At 42.6% G+C, this 25363-nt stretch overlaps 1 long non-coding RNA gene across 2 annotated transcripts in view; it reads right to left on the minus strand.

Moving 5' to 3' along the window:
* LOC139185241 (uncharacterized) overlaps positions 1 to 9750 on the minus strand; it is a 51236-nt gene extending 41486 nt beyond the window's left edge. For both annotated transcript variants that reach the window (XR_011568824.1, XR_011568825.1), the window contains exon 1: positions 9014 to 9750. This is a non-coding gene — a long non-coding RNA (uncharacterized lncRNA). The remainder of the gene's footprint in view (positions 1 to 9013) is intronic.
* Between the last annotated feature and the right edge of the window lie 15613 nt (positions 9751 to 25363).

A 25363-nucleotide genomic window follows, 5' to 3' on the forward strand; every position in this document is an offset into this window, starting at 1 on the left:
CCACAGTTTGTTGTGATCTACACAGTCAAAGGCTTTAGTGTAGTCAACGAAACAGAAGTAGATGTTTTTCTGGCATTCCCTTGCTTTTTCTATGATTCAATGATGTTGGCAATTTGATCTCTGATTTCTTTGCCTTTTCTAAATCCAGCTTGTACATCTGGAAGTTCTTGGTGTTAAGATCTTCTAGGCTTGCAAGGAATTTGAACTTTTCTTTAAGTACCATGAGAAACTTTTAGAGGATTTGAATCAGGGAAATGACAAAATTTGATTTGAAAATGACAGGCAAATACTGTGGAAGATTACTCAAAATTTATTTTTTAATAAATATTTCATTTTTACATGTTTTAAGAAAAATGAAGGGCATTGAGATTTATTGAACACCTTTAATGTACTCCATATTGTTTTGGATATGTCTATGTTTCAGGTAACTTTTAGAACAATTCTAGAGGTAATTCTTAGTATCTCTGTTCATCCTGATGATAAAACTGAGACTTGGAAAGATTAAGTAATTTACCCCAGCCCACATGGATAGAGCAACCAAAAATCAGTTCCTGATGAGGAGTGCCGTGTTGTCGTAGTGCTTGAGTGTCTAGTATAATGCCTTGAACATGCTGCTGCTGCTAAGTCGCTTCAGTCGTGTCCGACTCTGTGCTACCCCATATAGACTGCAGCCCACCAGGCTCCCCCGTCCCTGGGATTCTCCAGGCAAGAACACTGGAGTGGGTTGCCATTTCCTTCTCCAATGCATGAAAGTGAAAAGTGAAAGTGAAGTCGCTCAGTCATGTCCGACTCCCAGCAACCCCGTGGACTGCAGCCTACCAGGCTCCTCTGTCCGTGGGATTTTCCAGGCAAGAGTACTGGAGTGAGGTGCCATTGCCTTCTCCAGCCTTGAACATAAAGGACATCTAATAAATCTTTGTTAAAATATGAAAAGAGCAAACATTTTCATTTAAAAATGTTATCTTCAACATCAAATGCCAAAATGATAGTTTAGCATAAGGAGTAAATAAAAATAATAACATTAGCCCTACTACAGTGAGGGTGTGAAAAGTTTTAGAAACTACCTAGAAAAACTCAGGACTTGTATTTAAATTAGGATCTGAGTCAGGGTTCAGTCATGGGAAACGCAATCCACTTTCTTAAGCAGAAAGAAATTTAATCCTGGATTTCAGTACATTCAGAATTGTTGGAGAGTGATATCTGACCTCTTCAGGACTGTGACTGAAATTTGAGAAGTCCTGGCACCTGAGTTACCTGAGAAATTTATGGAGAGTGACATCAGAAAGAAGACAAACTAGATTTTTGGCCCTCGTCAGAGAAACAGCAACCAGCATATACTCAACAGACAAGATGCCTTTGTGAAGACCTCAAAATTGTTGGGAAGGTTGGAAAGGGGGCTGCCAGGCCAGGATTCCCGGCTGACCCCCAGAGCAAATGACTATCTGACCTGCCAGGGGAAGCACCCTCTACCTCCTACTGCTACTCAGGAGCAGGATGTGACTAGAAGTTCATGGACTAGACTGAACACATAACCTTAGCTGCAATCAAACAACCCAGAAAGCTCCACCACCACCACCAGAATAGCCCCTCAGCAGTCACACAGCTGGAGCCTGGACCCTGGACCCTGGGACACTGCTGAGGAATAGCTCCCATCTGCCAACAGCAGAGTAGAAGCAGCAGGAAAAACAGTCCCACCCTTATGTCCATCTTCCAAATCTCCCACACATGTATCTATTGGCAGGACTGATTTGCAAACCATACCCTGGCCACAAGGAGCCTGTAGAACATATCTTTCAGCTTTCCAACCTCTGTGTCAAAGAAGGCAAGTGGGATGGACGGTGGATACCAAGTTCTCACAGTGACATAGTCTTCCCCTTTCTGCCCAAATGCAGTATCTGCCACTTGGCAAAGCAGTTGTGAAACTCTTTAGGAATGTAGCCAACATGGTAGGGTTTGGGATGACACCAGTCAGAGCAATGAAAGGCTGCATTAGCAGCTTCCTGTGTGAGAAGCTTCTTGGGTATGTGTTTGTCCTGTGATACTTCTTCTGTCCTCAAAGAGAAATGAACAGAGGATTTAGATTATGCCCTGGAAGGCCCCCAGAAGAACACAGTGTGATTACAGCTCACATGATGTCCCGGCTAATCTTGCCAAGTGTTTAACCAAGTTCATAGCATCTGTGGATGGTTGGATTTTAAGAAGCCTGAGACTATGGGTCTTAGACGGCCTCTCACCAACCACCAGCTTTGAGAAGGTGGAGGATATCTTTCCTTTGCATCACAGCTCCCTTATATAAGAAGTTTATTTTCAGAGTGGACTTGGCATGAGATGAAGATTGGACAAAGCCAGTCTAGTAAGTCATACCATACCTTACTCCTCAGAAGTTTGAGCTGAGAAATTTGAGAGCATGCCATGTCAGTTGAGGATACAACTCTTTTCCCCAAGTCCTCATAGAAAGACCTTGACTTGACTCTTGGCTTTAAATATAGAAGTTTGTTAATAGATTCTCATGTGTCTTTAGTGGCACTTGCACAATGCTGATCACTTTCCTGGTCCATTCAGACCTTTGCTTATCTATAGACTCAAACACAGGCTGCTTATTTAATGTTGAAAATGATAACTCCAGTGTTGGGGTTGCTTGTCCTTCTTCTGAAGATGCTGGTGATTCCCTTCTTTGTCATTTGGCATATATTATTATATTAGCCAAAAATCTCTGAACTTGCAGCCCTTAAGAGGAATGCTGTAATGCTATGTGGATGACATGGAAAGGTTGTAAGATACAGTATTAATTGAAAAAAAGCAAGGTTCAGAGTACTATATATAGTATGTATGTATGTATAGTATAAAACCATCTTTATTTTTGAAGCCCTGGTGAAATGTAGCATCAGCATTGCCCAGGAACTTGTTAGAATGCTGATTCTTAGGCCTAACCCCCGCCCCTCCCACCACCCAGCACCCAGCCATTCTACTGAATTGGAAACTCTGGTTGTGGGGCTGGCAGTGTGACCTCCAGATGGTGAAGAACCACAGCTCTAGTGCGTCCTGTCCTGGGATTGTTTGCTACTATATGTAGTGTCCTATGGATCGCTAAGAGTCAGACACGACTGAACGACTTCACTTTCACTTTCACGCATTGGAGAATGAAATGGCAACCCACTCCAGTTTTCTTGCCTGGAGAATCCCAGGGACGGGGGAGCCTGGTGGCCTGCCATCTATGGGGTCACACAGAGTCGGACACGACTGAAGTGACTTAGCAGCAGAAGCAGCAGCAGCAGCAGCAGCAGCAGGGTGTGTATCCCCGATCCCAGGTGGCACTAGTGGTAAAGAACCCACCTGCCAAGGCAGGAGACATAAGTTTGATGCCTGGATTGGGAAGATCCCCTGGAGGAGGAAATGGCAACCCACTCCAGTATCTTTGCCTGGATAATCCCATGGACAGAGGAGCCTAGCAGGCTACAGTCAATGGGATTGCAGAGTGGAATCATGACTAAAGTGACTTAGCACACATGCAGGGTATGTATGGGTTTTTAACACCTTTAAAATTTGCATATGATCCCAGTAAATGAATTACTTACATTTGTAAAGGATTTTGATTTCATTCTCCCTGATTCATTGTATTCATATATGTCTTTTCTTTACAAAATCAGTAAAAATTAAAAAAAAATTAAATGTGCTGAAAAATGCTAGCAACTAGAAGAAAAAAATATCTAGAGAACTATATATTAGGCCAAGGCTTTTCAGCCTTTGATATCCATACAGATTTCTGGGGGCCTTATTAAAATGTGAGAGCTGATTGAGGCTGAGGTTTTGCATTTGTAACCAGCTCCAGGCCAAAGCGTTGGTCTGTGGATCACATTTTGAATGGCACACCACTGAAACATCAGCCATGGTTATTTCTGGAAGGTAAAATTATGGGAGATTTTCACTTTGTGCATTTCACCTTTGTGCATTGTTTGAATTTAATTTCTTGCAAAGAGCTATATTGGGAGAGAAGAGTAAAGAATTTAAAAATCTTTCATCAGAATTTGTCTTACTTCTATCTCTCTCTGCTCTGTAGGCTTAGCTTTTAAAATAGCAAAAATTTCCAAGAGTATATCAAAAGGAAATTGATTCATTGATCATATGCATCCCCATGCCACCCAGCTTATTGTGGATATAAATATTAAAGAGAAATGTTTTTTTAAAGTGGTGTTAGAGGGCACCTGAAAAGGACTCATATTAGCTGGAATTTTTTTCAGTGGAAAGCATCAGAATCCTAAGTAAAACAGGCTTAAGGAACCAAAGGAAATTTTCAAGAAATCCAAAGGAAATGATATTAATAGTTTCAGTCACGGCTGAATCTAAGTCTTCATCAAATGACATCCTTAGGAGTTGGTCTCTTGCTCTCTCTAAGCTCTCCTTTCCTCTGCAATGGCTTTGCCTCCATGTAGTCCCTCTTTCCCTAGGGTGGCCACCAGAAGCAAGAGGTTCTATTTCACCAGATTAGCAGCCACAGCAAGATGAGAACTCCTCTTAGCAGCAAGTCCCATCAATGACTTCTGCTGGCGTGAACTCCTCTCTGGACCAATCTCCCCATCAATCTCTGACTAGCTCAGCTTTGCCACAGTTACATTTCTGAAGAAGCCTAAGGGTGGTACAACCCCACCCAAAAAAACTGAGAGGAAGGGATGATTCCCCAGAGGAGAACTAAAATGTTGATGTAAGAACAAGGCAGATAGATATAAAAGTGAGAGATGATGTTATATTACTGTGCAGATCTTGCAGCACAGTATTCTCCTTTTACTTATTTGGAAACCAGAGTAAGTCACAATAGTAAACAGTAGACCCAAGATTTCCTATTTCTACCCCTTTGCTGTAGAAACCTCTCTACTGTGTTACCTCTTCTTCTTGGAAACTAGAAATGAATTGAATATGAAGCCTCTATAATACATGCTTACCACTGAAATGTCTTCTTAAACACTGTATTTCAGATATAAAACTTAGAGGAGCTGTAATTGCACATCGATCATCTTTGACTTTCCTACACTGACTGCTCATAGTAAGTAAGAAAACCACATTCCTTCTGTAATAGTAATTCTTGCTCCTCCTTTCCTCCTTGGGCAAACAAGTTAAAGCTTGACTAAGTGTAGCTGCTGGTCTACTTGGAAAAAGTTTGAGTCCTAACCAAGTGATTCCATGAGTGAGGTGGATGCTCTGTGGATGGAGGGGCTCACAGAAGTTTCTGATCTTCTTTTGTGGTATATTTTATCTCAGGAACTTGATTAATAGTCTAGACTTGGTCCTCCCTTTGGGCGGGCTTGCTGTCCTCTCAATTTTCCCAGGCACAGCATTATCCTTATGGACAGGTACAGGCATGCATCAGAAATCTGGAGGCTCGCCCAAAAAGTATGTCTGCTGTTTGTAAAGGAGCAATGTAATAATTACTTATGAGTAATGCAGTGGCAGCTCTTTCATGAGAAATTAAAACTGAAAAAGAAGGCTTTCCTCTGCTTGAAGGAAGGGTATTGGGTGAGCAAATTCTTGCCCTGGGAACTCTCTCTTCTCTTTTCCCCCAAACTCTACCCCTTTATCCCCAGACATCCTTTCTTAAGCACCCTACTCTGGCACTCAGCAAGCCATAGGAATTAGGAAGAATTGGCTGGAAGTAAATAGTCTGCTTGCTCATAGCAATTGAAAGTTTTCTTCTGACAATTCTGGTTCCAGGGGAGGGAGCTGAAAATTAAATCCTGAAGCCTGCCCCATTTGGAGAGCAGCATCCTGGCTTCTGGTGGCCACAGCAGCAGGTAGGAAACAAATGATTGTTCTTACTTTTTGTTTTTTGTAAATCATGATTTGAAGGCAAATTTCATGTTAAGTATCAATATATTGGGCACAGAATCAACAAAGGATTTAAATAATATGATTTCTGTCCATCAATCATCCCAGACTAATGAGAGGATTGATTTCTTTTTTGGGGAGGGGTTGGCTTGGGTTGACCGATATAATAGTTGAAGTCTGTACCAGGAAGAAATTCATGCCTTGATGAATTAGACAGTTTCTGCATTCTCTGGATTTTCCCTTGTAGTGTGCGTGTTTGCATACATAAGTGTCCCATACTCCAGACAAACACTCACAAAAGCATAGATGATGATCTGGCCAGAAGACAGGCCCCCTCTGATGCATTGTTTTGTTCTAAATTTTTCAAGAGCCCATCAATGGACTTCTTGTAAAACACCACCATACATTTTTTAAAAAGGAAGTTATTTGAGACACCAATGTTAAATAAGTGTCAGTTACATTTATATCAGTTACACCCTCACTCTTTGGGTTGCAAAAAAAGACTTTTATATATTTTGGGGTCATGTACTTCTGTATAAGGGATATAACTTAGTAAAACTAGACAAAAGACCATAGAGGGAATATGATGAGCTGTTACAGAGTTTGTCATAACCAGATCCCGAATGTTGTAAAGATGAAATATGAGGTGTGCATGATAGAATGAAGGAATAAAGGGAATATGGAAAAGAACAAAATGGAGTTCTATGAGAATTTTCAGGTCTATATTTTTCAAAGAAACAAAGTTTGAGAGTCAGCAACCAGAGAATCGATTCTCAGAGAAAATATCTGTGAATTGTGTTATGTTCTTTTTTTAAATGACCATATATTGAGGTTGCTTGTTGTTTGCCATTTTATGTGTATGTTTGTATGTGTGTGTGAGAGAGAGAAGGCACTTTCCTGATACATGGAGTTACAGATCAGTGCTGGGATTTTTTTTTTTTTTTTTAGTATTAATTTATTTTATTTGTCTGTACTGGATCTTAAGTTATAGCACTTAGGATCGTCCAGCTTTGTTGCAGCATGTGAATTCTTAGTTACAGCGCATGGGTTCTAGTTCCCTGACCAGGAATTGAACCCGGCCTGCTGCACTGGGAGTGTGGAGTATTAGGCAGTGGGTCACGAGGCAAGTTCAGACGCAGGGCTATTTTTCAATGAACTTCAGTAAACACTTATTATGTAAACATTAATTAGTACCTCTGTATTCTGGGCATTGTCCTAGGCCCTGGACTATATATATATATATATACACACACACACACACACACATATATATATATATATATCATGCCGCATTTCCTCTTCAGTAATCTTTTGTGTGTGTGTGTGTGTGTGTACTCAGTCATTCAGTCATGTCCGATTCTTTGAGACCCCATGGACTGTAGCCCACCAGGCTCCTCTGTCCATGGGATTATCCTGGCAAGATCACTGGAGTGAGTTGCCATTTCCTGCTCCAGAGGGTCTTCCTGATCCAAGCATCAAACCCATGTCTCCTGCATTGCAGGCAGAGTCTACCATGAGACAGGAAGCCCTCAGTAATCTTTATGGAGTTGTCTTTTTGTTGGTAACACCTAAGACAAAAGTCTTTCAGCCCTGGGATTTCTTTGGAAGGAATGATGCTTAAGCTGAAACTCCAGTACTTTGGCCACCTCATGTGAAGAGTTGACTCATTGGAAAAGACTCTGATGCTGGGAGGGATTGGGGGCAGGAGGAGAAGGGGACGACAGAGGATGAGATGGCTGGATGGCATCACTGACTCGATGGACATGAGTCTGAGTGAACTCCGGGAGTTGGTGATGGACAGGGAGGACTGGTGTGCTGTGATTCATGGGGTCACAAGAGTCGGGCACGACTGAGCGACTGAACTGAACTGAAGACAAAAGTCAGAAACCTTTACTTTACTTTCCTCTTATTTGTGTTATCAAAAGAAAGAGAACTCCAGAGATTTAGTGCAATTACTGGAACACAGCTTCTAAAGTGGCCTGGTTATCAAAACTACTTGTGTACTGATCTGCTAGAAAAGCATATCTTGTCTTCCAGTTGGAAATGACAACTTGAAACCAAACAGTGCCTCCCAGCTTCAGTAAAATCCAGGGCTCTGATGCCGAGGACTAGCAGAGCTCTGCTGTCTGATTTGGGTCCTGTTGTGGGTCTCGAGTTCCCTGGCTGAGAGTGAGGCACTGGTCCTTGACAGGATGTTTGGCCCCAAGGTGGGGGCGATGCTGTCTCTGCACTGTTTTTTCCCCCAAACCCTGTGGGAGTGAGAGAGGTGGGGAGGGGGGTGGACAGAACTCCTGGCCCAGTGGAGGGGTCTTCTCCAGATGTCTCCCAGGGGACCTCCTTCTTCATTGTATATCATGTGTGAATGGCCCGTGTGTGTGTGTGTGTGTGTGTTAGTCATTCAGTTGTGTCTGACTCTTTGCGACCCCATGGACTGTAGCCCACCAGGGTCCCCTGTCCATGGAATTCTCCAGGCAAGAATACTGGAGTGGGTTGCCATTCCCTTCTCCAGGGATTGAACCTAGGTCTCCCACATTGTGGGCAGACTCTTTACCATCTGAGCCACTAGGGAAGCCCATGAATGGCCCCTGAGCCCTCAGCCAGCATGACTGAATCTCCTTGAAGACCAGCCCTGATGCCTCTTCTGCCCTGAGAAGCTAACTTCTAAGCTGGCCGAGACAGACTTGGGAACTAGGCTGATAGATGTGGATGCTGCACATCTGCACGATGTGCAGATCATTACAGCACATAATGATCTGCACAATCATTACAGGCATACTCCCTTCCTCTTCACTTCTCCCCTACAGCTGCCACTTTTTGTGGTTGACATCAATAATACCTAATTCCTCACTCTGGAAAATGTCTGAGTCGGTCATGACAAAGCCAAGGGCAGAATCAGCAACAACAACAGAACAAAAATAATAGCACCTACCGTGTGTGAGCACTGGCTGTGTGCCAGCCACTGTGCTAAACACTTTACATACATGATCTCATTTATTCTTTACAACCATCTATGAAGTAGGGAATGCTGGGATCCCCATGATATAGACAAGGAAACTGAGGCTTAGCCATTTACCTGTTGTTGGGAGATTTACATCTGAGTGCCAGATTCTAAAACATTCAACCACAGCTGTGATGTGAATGATGATCAAGTTTATAAACACTTAAGCATTAACTAAGAAAAGATAGAAAAACAGACCTGTGAAGAGGGTGCTGGGGCAGGTGGCCCTCTGGCTCCCTTGGCTTCCCTGCTCTTCCGTGATGCCTCTGGAAAGGTCTTCGAGAGACCACCAGGGAGACCAAAGGGCTCGTTCGGCTGCCTGTGGCTTCTCTCTGCAAGTGGCCTCTCATCCCTTCCTTTGAGGTCTGGCAGCCGACATTTATCTTGGTCTTTGTTTACAAACAGGGGTCATGCATCCTGTTCTTTCTTTGCTATTTGGGGCTGACTTTAATTCCAAAGAAGCATATGTTTTACTTCCACTGTGCTGGTGTTTTTGGAGACAGACTCCAGCCCTAAGAGGAGTCTGAGAGAGTCTGTAACCTCTTCTTTCCCTTTCTGAGGGAGTCTATAACCTCTTCTTTCCCTTTCCTTGACTTTCAGCTCATATATTCCCCAGAAGCTACCTGGAAGCTGGAGGAGTTGTCCGATAAGGATGGTTTCTGTTTCACCAACTACCACTGTTAGTACCGTTGGAAATTCCTCTGAGGAAGAGATTGTGGTCTCTAGTCTGTTTACCCGTGGGCTCCACAATTCACAAGTCATGGCACAGGCTCATTTCTGGGGAATTACTCTCACATCTTGAACGCTTTCTGTTTTCAACCTGTAGGCAAACTGTTCTGTCTCCCAAGACTAAGGATGCCAGGGAAGGGCTCAAATCAGACACCTGTGCAGTTTCAGGCCTCTGCACAGAAACCATTTGATGGCCCTTTCGTTAACTAGAGCACCACAGCAAGACCTCATCCCCTTAGACTTACAAACTATTTTTATTGTGTAACTTGGTAATGAACTAGTAAAGGATCACCTTTTTTCGAGATTTGGCCTTAACTTGCTTGTTTCCAGTTTCAAAGGGTTTCCTTTGTCTTTCATTTTATTAGGAGAGATTGAAAGGGTTGCAGATTTGAGGTAACAAAAAGGAAGGGAGCTAATATTAATTGAGCACCTACTATGTGCTGAGTATTCTACTAACCTCTGACATATGCTGAGCTTCTCTGGTGGTAAAGAATCTGCTTGCAATGCAGGAGACCCAGTTTCAATTCCTGTGTCCAGAAGATCCCCTGGAGAAGGGAATGACAACAGAACCAGGCAAGGTAGAAAGGCCCATTTTCAGTTGAAGAAACTCAGGGTCAAAAAGAGTTAAGTTAGTAAGTCTGGTGGGGGTGTAATACAAACATAAGGCAGAATGCAAAGCCCAGGTTGCTTCCTTTATTCCGCACTGCCTCTACCTGGATTCAAAACCCCTTCCCAGTGGACAGGATGGACTCAGATTGTTGATCTCATCTAGTCTTCTGAGACTTAAGTATGTGACACCTATTGGATGAACAAGGAAACCAAGACTCAGAGGGTGTTGCTTGGGTTAATGGAAACCAGCTTTTATTAAGATTTGATGGTTTCCTACTCATCTCAAAGATGAATGACTTCCTGAGGAAATAGTCTTCACATGAAAAGGTTCAACGGCCAAGATCCTAATCAACTGTAATCTTTGATTTTCCAGACCTTGATCTTAGCAATGTGTCTTTACTTACATATGCCCTACTTTGTGTTTCTAGCATAGTTTTCTTCCATAGACACAGGTCAGTGCCAGTGAAATGACAGGCTTGACACTTATGCTGATATAGTTTTCTGTCCTGTTTCGCAGGCCAATTTCATGTTATTGAGGATTTGAGATGGTTCAAAGATCACTTTTTTTTTTAATTTGTCATTGTTATTGTTGTATTTGGAGGTTATGTTTTCCAAAGAGGACATTAGTGAATGAAATAATATGACAAATATTTATAACAAATCGCTGAAAAGATTGCTTTCCTCAGAAACCTTACATTGTCATCAGCAACAAACACAGGGACTTGTTTCCTCACAGTTCCATGTTGGCCTGCTTTTTACTGAGCTGAAATCATTTATAGTTCTCCTCTGCAAAAATTTTGGGAGTTCTAATATTGGAGGGTCTCTCTTCCCATCACTGAGGCCTCTACCTGAGGACCCCGCTGAGTCAGCTAACTGCCTCAATTGCCTTCAGCCAATCTTGGAAGGAAAGTTATGACCAACCTAGATAGCATATTAAAAGCAGAGACATTACTTTGCCAACAAAGGTCCGTCTAGTTAAGGCTATGGTTTCTCCAGTGGTCATGTATGGATGTGAGAGTTGGACTGTGAAGAAAGCTGAACGCCGAAGAATTGATGCTTTTGAACTGTGGTGTTGGAGAAGACTCTTGAGAGTCCCTTGGACTGCAAGGAGATCCAACCAGTCCATCCTAAAGGAGATCAGTCCTGGGTTTTCATTGGAAGGACTGATGCTGAAGCTAAGACTCCAATACTTTGGCTACCTTATGCAAAGATTTGACTCATTGGAAAAGACCCTGATGCTGGGACGGATTGGGGGCAGGAGGAGAAGGGGACGACAGAGCATGAGATGGCTGGATGGCATCACCAACTTGATGGACATGAGTTTAGGTGATGGACAGAGAGGCCTGGCGTGCTTCGATTCATGGGGTCGCAAAGAGTCGGACATGACTGAGTGACTGAGCGACTGAACTGAACTGACTGAACTGAATCTTGAAGACCTGAAATGCCATGTTCTGTGGCCTGATGAAATTGGAGAGGGGGATAACAGGTGAGGGATAAGTTGAAAAGTAAAGAGAAATGGATAAAACTCATGATAAATAAGTAGGTCAGAGGAGAAATAGAGGATATGGGAAAACTAGCCTCTTGGAGATTCTTGAAATGAAGATTAGGATATGAAGTACATTTATTTGTTTCCTAATTTATGTTGTAGTCAGCCTCCTGGTGGCTCCTGATGATCCCTGTCCCCTGATATTAGCACCCTAGTGGTCCCTTCCCACATTCCATCAGGGTTGGTCTGTGTTACCAATAGCGTACAGGAGAGGTGATGATAAAACATACTGTGGTTTCCATTTTGACGACTTTCTCCCTCTCCTGGTTCGCTAACTCTGGGGGAAATCAGCTGTCATGTTGTGAGTAGCACTTTGGAGAGGCCCATGTGTTGAAGAACTGGTAGTAACAGCATCACAAGCACAGTAGAATCCAAGTGACACCTCTGCCAGAAAGCCTGTCCCATCTGCTCCACTCTATTCCTTGTTAGACCATGGATAGATATTAGTTATCTGTTGCTGTAGAACAAATCACCCCACAGTAATGGCTGAAAACAGCAATGATTCATTGTTTATCAGGTTTTTTATTATTATTTATTAATTCTTTGTCTAGCTGAGTTGTTCTTACTATGGTTTTTCCTGGATCTATTTATTTGATTGCAGTCAGATGCAGATTTAAGATGGTGACACCCTCACATCTGGGGCCTAAAATAGCAAGGGATGGAACAGCTAGGGTGGCCTTTCCTTTTGAGTTTTATAAGAGTGTGGTATTCTCAAAGTACCAAGAAGACAAGAATAGAAGCTGTAAGGCCTCTTAAGGTCTAGGTTTGGGGATATTGCACAATACCACTTCACCACATTCAACTGGACAAAACAAGTAAAAACACCGGCCTAGATTCAAAGGGTGGGAGGAATAAACTCTACCTCTTAATTAGAAAATTTTAAATAATGTGTGGTCAATTGTAATCCATCAAGTTCATCCCATGGTCACAATTATTTAAATTCCTCCCATAGGAAAAATACACTGCCCTCCTAAGACCCCTGAGATCTCATCCAGTGACCCCATTAGACTCAAAGGCCATGATCTTGTCATCCGAATCTGGTACAGATATAGATAGGGTTTCTCGTGGATAGCTCCTCTGCAATCAGAGATTAAGGTTAGTATTACAGCCTAACAAGTCCTATGTATTTCCTCTAAATTCTGCCTGTAAACTGAACCATACACCCAACATAAAGTGTTGAAACAGGGGCATGGTAACCCCAATAGATATTCCCATTCAAAAATAACACAATAGGAGACAATAGCAGTAATTGTTCCATAGAATAGCAATTCTGAAATCTATATGGGTACATATTATCAGGTTTTCCAACTCAAGCAGGCAAGCTTTCTTGATAAGGGTCTAGGTCTTCTCTGGATTCAGTCCTTTGGTTCTTGGCTCCATCTTCTGAGATGTCATTTCTTTTTTAATACAAATGGCCTATAATTGCAGCTAAGCAGCTTTCTCAGCCTGCATACTGATTGTAGAAAGTTGGGTGGTCTAGAAGTCTCCTATCATTTTAGATAATTACTTGAATCTGACAGGATTCCTTTAAAAACATTATGGATTTTCTACGTACCTCATTATTGTTCATTTCATTAAATAAAATCTATACCTAAGATACTTCTTGGGACAGGTCTTTTTCTACACTAGTGCTGTCTAATAGAAATATAATGTAAGCTACCAATATGAACCACATACGTATTTTTAAAAGTTCTAAGAGCCACACTTTAATAATGAAACAAATGGAAGTAATTTTAGTAATACATTTTATTTAACTGAATATATCCAAAATATTACCACTTCAATGTTGTAATCAATGTAATGAATTATTAATAAGGTATTTCCCTTTTTTCCTACTATTTTTTAAAATCCAGTGTATATTTTACACGTAAAGTACCTCTCCATTTGGATTAGCTGCACTTCAAGTATGCATGCAAGGGTCATGTGTGGCTAGTGGCTACTGCACTAGGCAGCCCAGCTCCAGATTACTCAGAGCTATTTTGAGATTAGGCATCTATTTATCTTAGAAGTGCTTTTGTCTAGTTGAAAAGATCTACTCAAAGTCTTTTAAAGGTCATAATAAAGGGTCTTACAGCCACAGTCTCGAGTAATCTTTACTCTGAGACCATTTCTTATGTTGAGAATCCTTTGCCATCTGGAGAGGATGGAAATGAGGAACTGTTTTATTTCTAAACCCAGCAAGTTCCAGGTCCTCCCAATTTCCTCTAAATTTTTCTTTTAAACTCAGTGGTTCCTTATTTAACTCATCCTTCTCTCTTTGTGTACCTTTTAAAGCAAAGTTAAAAAAAAAAAAATCTATTGGCACTTCCAGCATTAAGCCTGAAAATTTCTTTAGCTCAGATCCACAAATTTATTAGATATGTGTTTTTGCCTTACAAATGACTATAGATTATAGTTTTGAAGATTGTTTCAGCAACTCAGGTGGCTCATTTTCAGCCTCCAAAAAGAAATTCCTAACTGCCCTTTCAGCCTCTGCCAACTCTCTAGTCCCAAAGCCAGTGGCTCATGTTTTTAAGTTTCTGTTATGGAATCACTGTACTCACTAATTTCTGTTTTAGTTATTCTTTGCAGAGTAACAAATAACCCTAAAACTTGGTGACAACAATAATTTATTGTTTCTCATGATTTTGTGAGTTGACTGGCTCTTTTAATTGCTGGTGTTACCTGGGCTTGTTCAAGTTAACTACCTTCAGCTGGGAAACCAGCGAAGGGTGGGGATCAACACAGCTTCTTTCTCCCTGTGCTCTTGCATCCTTAAGGAGGCTAGACTTTGTGACATGGAGGTGGCAGCATTCTAAAGGTACAAGATTTAATGTATAAGCATTTACCAAATTTCTACTAATCTACATTTCTCGGTCCCATTGGCCAGAGTAAGCATGTGACCAAGTCCAGAGTCAATATGCGAGGAGTTACACAAGAGCAAGGGTCCTGGGAGGAATGTTTAGTTGAAGAATAGCTAATGTAAATCTCTTATAGGTATCTTATGGATTATGTGAGAGGATTTATACATAAAGCACTTTTTAGCATAGTACTACTGCTCTAAATCTGCCCAAATACCCACAGGCAGACACTGGAATTTGGTTCCAAAGTTGCTCTTGTTTCATATTTGGAAAGATCCATCCATGTTCTTGTCACAGCCTAACAAAGACCAAGGGTGGAGCAGAGGGAACAGATTATGTCTAATATCAGACACTATGCAAAAGACATCCACTGTGTTCTCTCATTTAATCCTCAAAGCAGCCCATTTTACAGATGAAGAAATAAGGCACAGAGAGACTAGTTAAAGGCCCAAGGTCACACAGAAAAAAAGCCTGGTCCTGGGCCCAGGCAGCCTGGCTCTGGGGGCTGTGCTTGTCATCACTTGTGATCAGTGTTGCACAGCTGTGTACACACAGGGACAGCAGGAGAAACAACGAAAATGCAGGAAAACAAGGCCTGGGGTGCAGAAGAAATCAGGCAGCATCCCAGTCTGTATATTTCCCCCCAGTGTTTGGCCCTTTGGGTTTTCTGTAGAAACTCTTCTTCTAGAACCCTGACTTTTCTTTGGCCATCAGCTTTCCCATTCAGGACAAATAGATAGGGAGGGATTTTTTTTTCCCCCCTAGTTGATCTTATTTGATTCTCGTATCTGAACTGAGCTTGTTAAGTTGAAAATCTTCTGATATATTATTATAATAATGGCTTGGTAGCCCTGAATGGTGGCCAGAGTGTGCTGTGTCTCAGAAGAACTTGGCAGGGCTCACTGTCACCCCAGTGGAGAACACACAGATCCCAGCAGAAAACAGCCACTCTGGTTCTGCTGCTGCTGTTTCAAGATTAATTACATGTGAAAGCACCAAGTTTGCACAGTGAGAAAGAAGCAGCAGCTCACATTCACAACTGTGTCTTTTAAAATCTACCCAAATGTTGCTGGTGTTGCACTTTAAAGGGTTATGGCAGTTACACATTTGGGGAAATAATGTGGAAATGTTAAAGAAATAAACAGTCTTCCCAGGTGGCACTAGTGGTAAAGAATCTGCCTACCGATGCAGGAGATATGAGAGACAAGAGTTAGACCTTGGGTTGGGAAGATTTCCTGGAGTAGGGAATGGCAACCTACTCCAGAATTCTTGCCTGGAGAATCCCATGGACAGAGGAACCTGGCGGGCTACAGTCCACAAGGTCGCAAAGAGTCAGACATGACTGAAGCGACTTAGCACGCACAGGTGAAAGTACTATAATGGAGTGTGTATAGAGAAAAGCTTTGAAGGAAGCGAGATCTGTGCTACTCAACTACTTCTGGAGTAGTTTTTGTTTATGTGAACACTGAAGGGCCTGGGTAATTCAGTTAACAGAGAAAGAAGGTTTATGAAGGTAAAGCAGCATGGAAGCCATGGAAGATGCTGTGTTTACACAGATAGGTGTGAGTCACTCACCTTCCGTGCCCTGAACTTGGAAGCCCATACAGTGAGCAGAGAAGCAAGCTGTTTTGAAGTTAATTTCTATTGCTAGTGTCAACAGTCTCAAAAGTGTTGCCTTACATTACAAAGCTCTTTTGATCTTTGATACTGCCGGGATTTTTGCCATGAATACTTAAAGGAGCCTTGCCGGCTTCTCAGGGTGGCCTATCATTAAGGAAACTGGTGCCCCAGGGAGTTTCCCTCTTCCTCCTTCATAGAGAAATCATTTCCTCTGCCTGGGAACTCTAACCATTTGGACTTAGAATTGTGTTATGGACTGAATAAAAGATTGGAATCTCTCCGTGTCCTGTTCCCTCTTGCCTTGCCTCCTCCTTTGAGGTATTTAGTGAAAGAAAGCGTTAGCGTTCAGTCATGTCCAACTCTGCGATCCCATGGACTGTAGCCCACCAGGCTCCTCTGTCCATGGAGTTCTCCAGGCAAGAATACTGGAGCAGATTGTCATTTCCCCCTCCAGGGGATCTTCCCGACCCAGGGACTGAACCTGGGTCTCCCACATTTCAGGCAGATTCTTTACGGTGTATCTTGTGTAGGTTCAGCACTGGATGGGAGCCGTTTGTTCCCACGTTCTGCGTTGTTGCTTCCCTGCGTAAGTGCATGGGATATGTTCTCTGTGCCATCCCCCTACACCTCAGATGCCTAATTTATTTAAGAAACCTTTCATTTTTTGACTTGCGGTTAATGACATCATATATTTGTAACAGGGAAAGCCATTCAGTAATACAAATCGTGGAGCAAAATATTGTTTTTCAGATACATGCTTTCTAGTTAAGTCCTTACTACTGAAATCATAGAGGCGTTGCTTGTTCGTTCATCAGTTTTGGTGAGTGGGGTGCGTCCACTGCAGACTCATTTCCTGATGTGCATGGAATGATGTCCACTGAAGCAGTGGGTGTGGTTGGCAGTCCCTGTCTGATTCCCTGGGCACAGCCAGGGCTGCTTTTCCAGATGCAGTAGGCATCCCTGATTTGATGCAACAGACAAAGAGGGTTTGAAGGGAGCCAGGGAGAAAAATAGACAGGATTAAAGGTAAAAAAGAATGATTTCTAGTCGAGTCAGAGTAAGGTTTTCTGGGTCTGAAGACAAGCTAGAATGTCAGCTGCTGAAAAATGAAGCTGAGAGCTGACACACATCTCCATCCCTGAAGACTCTCTGAGGCAATTTTAGTTTTTCTAGATAAATATATATTAAAATGCTGAAGATGAGAACCTACTGTATAGCACAGGGAAATCTACTAAATGCTTTGTGGTGACAAAGAGGGGATATGTGTATACATACAGCTGATTGACTTTGTTGTACAGCAGAAACTAATACAACATTGTAAAGCGACTGAACTCCAATTAAAAAAAAAAAAAGATGCTGAAGAGAACAAAGTAGGCTAAAATGACCCAGATTTGTTTTACTGTGTCTCTACTTAAATTTAGACAGCCACTCCCTGTCCTTTTAATTGAGCGGTTCAAACCATAACTGAGAAGACGCCCAGCTGATGGCACCAGGATGCACCCCCTGTTCCTCTTCAGGTCCCGGGGCTTAAACCTGACTCCTGGAAGTAAGTCTCTGGCTGCAAAGCTCTGTCTTAAGGCAAACTAGAGTTATAAATGCTTTCTTCAGAGGCTGGCAGTGCTTTGAATTTTGGATCTCTAACAGCGGAGCAGAGCTCCCAACACAGGGCAGGCTTGGATGGTGGTTTGTTGACATGACCTGGCAGAGCTCAGAAAGGCTTTGGTCCCCCAGATCTCTCCCACCCAGTTGCCACACCACTAAGAAGTCATTTCTTTGTGTTAACAAATACCTTTTAAACAAAGGCTTACTGTTTGTAACATAAGAGAAAAAGCTTTTTTTTCCCCCAGTTTTTATATGAATTGGCTACATTTGATCGACTCTTTCCTGGTAATGAGCTGGACACCTCTGAGAGAAAGAAAAGGGGCTCACCAGCTGAGGACAAGGACAAAGCAGTCATCTGGCTGTCTAGCCTGTGTGAGGGTGTGGGGACCCCTTAGGGAAGGGCTCCTGGCAATCCGTGTGTGGATTCTGTGTGCCCCTAATCCCCTTGCCTGTATCCATGGCCACAGCAGCTCTCCAGGGTCCCAAATCTGTATTTACACTTTCCCTTTGGCTGTATCTATCCAAAGTCAAATGGTCATTTAAGTATAGCATATTCAAAATGGAATCCATCTTTTCTTCCCTTTTTTTTTTTTTTTTTTTGGCTAAAGTTCATACCTTCTCTTCTGTTCCAGTTCTTCCTGAACTTCTCCCCTGCTTCTCCAACTCAGGTACCAGTCTTGGAAATTGTATGCCACCATTCCTCTGCTTCCTGCCTGGCTGCTCTGACCTCTTTCCAGCTCGCAGCATCTTCACACAGACCATTTCAGCAGTCTTTTTATTGGTCTTCCTGCTTCAGCTGCTCGCTCCCACTTCCTTTCCTCCTTCACACCACTGCCAAAATGAACTTTGTAAACACGCATTTGATCACTGCTGTCCTCCAAAACCCTTCCTTAAGCTTTGTCATCGCTATAGATAATCTAAACTCCACTGTACAGCACAGAGAGCTCATATAAGCCTGGCCATCCCGCCTCTCGGTCACCCTGGAACCCAGGCCTCAGTGACTTTGCTAATACTCTTTCCTCTGCATCAGACAACCTTTTCCTACCCATCTTGCTGTCACCATTTCATCAAATCTAAGGTAACTATCTCCTCCTCCTTGAAGCTGTCATTCCTCCAAGCCGTCCCTCCACCCCCAAAACACTTGAGATGGTGCTGCTCCCGAAGCACTGACATTCAGCACAGTCAGGGCCCACACACTGGAAGTGCTCCGCTGATGCTCATCATTGATGAAGGAGATGCTAATGGAGAAAGAACTCCAAGAGATGACAGAGGAGAAGAGGAAACACTGAACACTGAGTTCAAACAGCAAATAAGATCTATTATTTAAAACCATCAGACTAAAAAAGATGAAAAAGATTCATAATGCTGAGTGTCCAGGGCAGGGGAAGGGGAGGAAAATGAGTGGCTTCATTGATTTTTGGAAGGATGGAATATTAGTAGAGCTTTGCTTGTGATAGAAAAATTTTGAAAGGATGCATCAGTACCTTTAAAAAGATAAGCAGATTTGACCCAACAATTCTACATTGCAGAATTCATCTTAAGAGAATGACCTGATAAGGATTCAGTGATGTTTATATAAAGACCCTTGTTTCCATCAGCAATAATCTGGTGATAACTGAAATCATCTAACTACAGGCAATTGATTAAATAGATCACAGCACATTTTTATCCTGGGTTATTAAACAGCTGTTAAAAATAATAATATAGTTCTATACTTATGAATGTGGAAGGATAATATTTGTGATAAATCATAGGGTAAAAAAATTTGGTTATAAAAATATATGCATCCTATCATCTCCCATCAAAATATAGTATAAAAAATTATGAGGAACGTGTGCTATCAGGCCAACCATGCTTGTTTCCATTTGATGGTGTTCTTTACATTTTTCTGTATTTTCTGAATTTTTTGAAATGATCAGGGATGAGTTGTGTACACACAGACACAGAGGCTATTCCATTAGCGGAAAGAGCAGAGAAAGACAAAAGCAGCAGTCTAGCCTGCTTCACTTGCCCACCGGTTCCCAGCTTCATGAACAGCCTCAAGGCATCCTGGCTGGTGGACATTTAAGGCAGCAGAGAGGCAAATGTGTCGCATACCCTTTCTGTTGATATCCAAGCTAGCCAAGAATCCACATGAGAGTATCTGGAAGACACTGGGGACTAAATCAGTGGGTGACCCTGAATAATTCATGGCCATAGACCTTTTCCAAGTTCTACCATAGGGGAAAAGTCACTTTTTAAAGTCTCACTATCAGGAACCCTAATCTGAGCTAAAAGTTAGCAAGGAAGTTGGCAGTAGCCTCAGAAGCCGATGGCCTTGGTCCCCTTCCCTCCTCCTTTCCCCACCAACCCGCATCACAGTTCATGGAGTGCCTGCTGATTTCCAGTTCATTAGAAGTGCTCCAGAGTGAGTGTTTGTTGAAAACACTATCCAGCGGAAGCTGCAAGGGGCAGGCTGGGCATTGCTGTGGTGACAGTGCTGAATGCAGGGCCCAGGGAATGTGGCAGCAACCTTTGCCTCTGGATCGTTCCCCAAACCTACCCTATAGCTTGCTCAGATCCCTGGACCAGGCAGGGAGTCAGGAGCACACCATTAGCTTGGTGCTAGAGTTCAGGGTTGCCTTGCCCTTCAAGCTATTCTGTGCAGCTTGAAATAGCCTGCACCCCGGGCCAGCTCGTGGGGACTGCCCCATCCTTCATTACTCCTTCTCTGCATTGTGACCATTCAGGTTCCTCCATCTTGGACCTTGGAGCCAGCTTCTCCCCTCGCCAGCCCCTCAGCCTGTCCACAGCTGTGGCCCAGAGGTCTGGGCCACGAGGTGGTTGGGAGAGCACCTAGCCTGCTCTGTGCCTGACCCACCCTGGCCCTGCCGGTGCTGCACTGAGTCCTTCCCTCCTCCCCTCTTGGTAGCGCACCCTCCCTAGGGCCCCCCAAACCCATCTGGAGGCCCCAGGGCCCACACTGCCAGCAGTTTAGCTGGAGTCTGTCCCCAGAGCAAATTGTCTGGGAGCTCTGCCAGTTTCTGAAGAAAATCTGCTTTGTGAACAGGGGAAGAAGCCTCTTTTATATTTCTGTTAATCACTTTATTCACATAAGAGGACTCTGCGTGCTTCCTTCCTTTCCCACAACTCCTGCTCCTCAAGCCCATGCTTCTCCGGGGACCTTGAGGAGACAAGAGCAAAGAAAGGAACAGGTAGTAAATGAGCATCTGAAATACGAGGGCAAAAGCAAAATAAACGTTCTCCTAAAATGTTCAGTTTTTTGAAAGGTTGAGGTACTGTACTAAAGCACATTTTCCCAGAGCAGAAGAAAAAAATGATTGGGGCTGGACTGGGAAGTTTATTGCAGCCCATTATAAGCCCTCTCCCCCCTTCCACAAAACAAACAGCAGTATGAGTTACGTCTTTAAAAGCAAACTATAATTAAGGTCTGTTGTCTACAAGGTAGATTTCTCTGTGATGTTTCTAAGCTGGCTTGATTTTCTCTGCCTCAACTTGCCCTTTTACTTTTGCTGTTTCTCTCTCTTCCCATCCTTTCCTTTCTGCCTTTGGCCTTTCCCTCTTCCTTTCCTTCCCAGTACTCACTATTCCAAAAAGTGAACAGAGGCCCACAGTGCAAGTATGACTATGAGAGAATGAGACTTTTATGTTTAAAAAAATATTTTAAAAGTCAAACTTAGATGAGGGACATCCTCCAGGTAATGAGTTCAGGAAGTCATGTACTTAACATCATTGTCCACATTATTCAAGATGTTTATACAAATCTTTATTTAGAATTGCCTTTGGGCAATTTGCGCAAAGCCATCTCCTCTTATCCCCTCTTGATTATGCTTCTTCATTAGGTTTAGCTCTAAATGACAGATTTCTGAAGGGAAAAAATAATTTTAAAGGAAATTGTTTTTGGTGGCCAAGATTGGCTACCAATAAAAACACACACGTATGTATAGCTTAAGTAATCCTTAAGGGCCTTCACAATGGAGATGGTCTAAAATTATTTTGTGAAAATAGAGCAACGCTGTAGTCAGGCATAGCGCCCAGAGAGGCCACGATGGAAAAGATACACTTTCCTGTATCAGTTCAAAGACATTGCATGTCGTTTAGTTTTTATCAGTCTCGTTGCCCTATAGAGAAGGCGGCTGTGACCTGTGAAGTGCACTAACATTTTATTGTGTGCATTCTGTGATGTACCAGACTCCACACTGCGCATGTTTTGTGCAGCATCCTATTTAATTCTCCCAGCAGCCCTGGGAGAAAGCTGAGGCTTTGAGAGGCAGGTCACACAGCAAGAGAGACGCAGAGCCAGGACTTGGACCTGTTTTGCCGATTCCAGGGCCGGAATCACCCACTTGCCAGCATGAGTCAGCTCATTTGTTTTCTTTGTGCTCCTAACACATCCAGCTGTTTAGGGCCTTAAATAACATACCACATCATAAACCGCTCGGTGTTACATGAGTGTCCGTGCGTTTCTTATATGGCTGTCTCTCCTGAATTCTCAGTAGTCTCATTACTTACATTTCGCCCTCCTCCCCCACCTCAGGCACTTATTTCTCTATTTTGTCCTAGAATATTATTCATGATTTCTAAAAAAAAAATCCCAAGAATTTTTTATTTCTACAGATTTTCACTCTAGCCATTTGTAGATGTTTCTCACTTGCCTCATAAAGGAGATCTCTGTAGAAATGTTTTATCATTGACATACTACAAACAGTATACATTATTTTCTTTGTAAATCTTAAAAGAAATCTCAATACATAAACATATTATATCATGTATTCACAGTTCCATCAAATATGCTTGGTAATTGGTACCTCATCTGGAACTTGCAAATCTGCATTTCTCTTGGGAAGTAAACTCCTTGACTAACACATGAAGGATCCACCTTGGCTACCTTCTTTGTTTCCCCGTTTTCGCATAGCCTTGTGGTGGCAACATTCTCTCTGACCTTTTCATGTGTGTGTGCTTCTCTGTTTGGCTCATCTTTTTTTTTTTTAATTTTATTTAATTTTTAAACTTTACATAATTGTATTAGTTTTGCCAAATATCAAAATGAATCCGCCACAGGTATACATGTGTTCCCCATCCTGAACCCTCCTCCCTCCTCCCTCCCCATACCATCCCTCTGGGTCGTCAGTGCACTAGCCCCAAGCATCCAGTATCCTGCATCCGACCTGGACTGGCATCTCGTTTCATACATGATATTTTACATGTTTCAATGCCATTCTCTCAAATCTTCCCACCCTCTCCCTCTCCCACAGAGTCCATAAGACTGTTCTATACATCACTGTCTCTTTTGCTGTCTCGTACACAGGGTTATTGTTATCATCTTTCTAAATTCCATATATATGCGTTAGTATACTGTATTGGTGTTTTTCCTTCTGGCTTACTTCACTCTGTATAATAGTCATGAAGTCTTGAAGTCATGTATGGCTCTTCTCTTTATCTTGATCTCTGTGGCCCACAGCTCAGAGTGAACCTGGAGGACTGCTTGGCAAAGACTGGTAATTTAGCTGTTAGCTGCTTTATTTATCTTCAACTCTGTCCCAAGTTCCTCTAAGTAGCCCTACTACTTTCTAACCTATCCCCAGGTAGCTACTTCTGATTCCACATATTAAATGAGAAACTGATGTTCCTCAGAGTAGAGGCTGAGATCAATTTTAGGACCACCAACAATTTTGGGTCTTAACTATAGTTTCTTGTTTCTAACCTTGGTGGTGGTTTTAGTACCAGCTTTCCAAAAAAAAAGAAGAATTGTGACTGGCTCAGATAAGATAGTATCATACAAGCCAGTGGCCATGAACTAAAATGAAGAGGAAGGAAATTCTGATAAAGTGAATAACAGCTTTGATCATAAAAATTCTTTAAAGTTAAGTCCCATATTAGGATAATCTATTTCAAATTATGAGGTGATGCTGTCTCACAGGGAAACATGAGTCCTTTTCGGAGGTTGTAGAACATTCCACCTGACAAGCTGTCAGCACTTATGATGAAGTAACTGTGTGTGCTTAGTCGCTCAGTTGTGTCCAACTCTTTGCAACCCCATGAACTGTAGCCCACCAGGCTTCTCTGTCCATGGGGATTCTCCAGGTAGGAATACTGGAGTGGGTTGCCATGCCCTCTTCCAGGGGATCTTCCCAACCCAGGGACTGAACCCAGGTCTCCCTCATTGCTAGTGGATTCTTTACCATCTGAGCCACCAGGAAAGCCCAATGTAGGTGTTTAGGGAACCCCATTAAAGATAGAAAAACTGAAACAGAATGGAGCTAAGTTTCTTGAGAGGGAAAAATTGGTTAAAAGGTAGGATTGCTATAGTAGTTTAATTAAGTTGTAAATTCAATATACATATTTTATTCTTCTTTTCTACTAATAGTACTTCACAGTGTGTACATGCATAAGTATCATATGATCATCTTCATCATTTTTAGCCCTCTGTAGTGCTAGACTAGAAATGAGGGACATTGAATTTGGGGTTTACCTCTATGATAAGCTCAGCCATTGAAGTCTAGCCAGGCTGTCCTTCAAGTTTCTCATCTTTAAGTATTGGCACAGAGCTAGGGATGGTAGATGGATAATAATTACAAATGTGAAGGTGTTGTGGCAATTTAATTATTATTTTAAAGTACTTGGAGATCCTTAGATGAAAGTTGCTTATCCAAAGAAAAATTATCTTATGATCCCACCCATGTTCCTGCTCCAGATTTTTGGTCCAAAGTGAAAGGGGTTAATCTAGAAGCTGGGAAGCTCTGCTACTAAAATCGTGATTAGAAGCATAGACATGAAGCTTGTCAGCCCTTGTGCAGAGGGATCATTTATTTTAAGTTGCCACAATGCTGCAGCAAATCACCATGTCCCCAGGAGACAATGTCATATCATCCATCAAGCCTGCCACTGGGGAATTTTCTGCCTCAACAACTGCTTGTACTTAAAGCTGGCTCATACTAAGAAGTCACAACCTCCTTCTGAGGGTGGGTCTCATGAATCCATTTTTTTTTTTTTCCAAGATGGATATAAAAAACTAGTCTTCAGGATGCAGAACAAATCCTGGTGGGTTCTAGTAGCTGTGGAAGAGAGCAACTGGGAGAAAGAACAGGCTGTAGGTTCCCTCTTTTGTTCCTCATTTCTGGAACCCACTTAGCCCTGCTCGTGTGATTAGAATGGAAGAAAAATAAGGCTTAGGGCTCAGTGGTAAAAAAACTGTAGCTGCCCTGAGAAAGTTCCTCTCCTGCTGCCTCAGTGTCTCCTGGGTTTGACCACAGAGCCCTGGCCACTGGGCACCTGGAGCACCTTCTCCTTCCCTGCACTGGACATTGGTGTGTGTAGGAAAAGCGGCTATTTGAAGTTTGATGGGAGGCTTTCTACCTGCACCCTCTCAAAATGAGGAATGTCCAATATCAATCCCACCCAGACAGGCACAGTGATATTAGTGGTGGGTTGGGGTAGGGGAGTCTATGCTAGACTTCCCCAAAGTGTCCCTACAGGACCCTATTGAATCAGAGCCACCTGCAGAACACCCTGATTCTGGGGGCTTGGGACTCTGCATTTTCACAAGGTCCCCAGATCTGTTGTACCTGGAACAGGGAAAGGGCTCAATATGTGATATAAGGT

This window comes from Bos indicus, chromosome 10 (genome assembly GCF_029378745.1).
Source record: "Bos indicus isolate NIAB-ARS_2022 breed Sahiwal x Tharparkar chromosome 10, NIAB-ARS_B.indTharparkar_mat_pri_1.0, whole genome shotgun sequence".
Lineage (NCBI taxonomy): Eukaryota > Metazoa > Chordata > Mammalia > Artiodactyla > Bovidae > Bos > Bos indicus.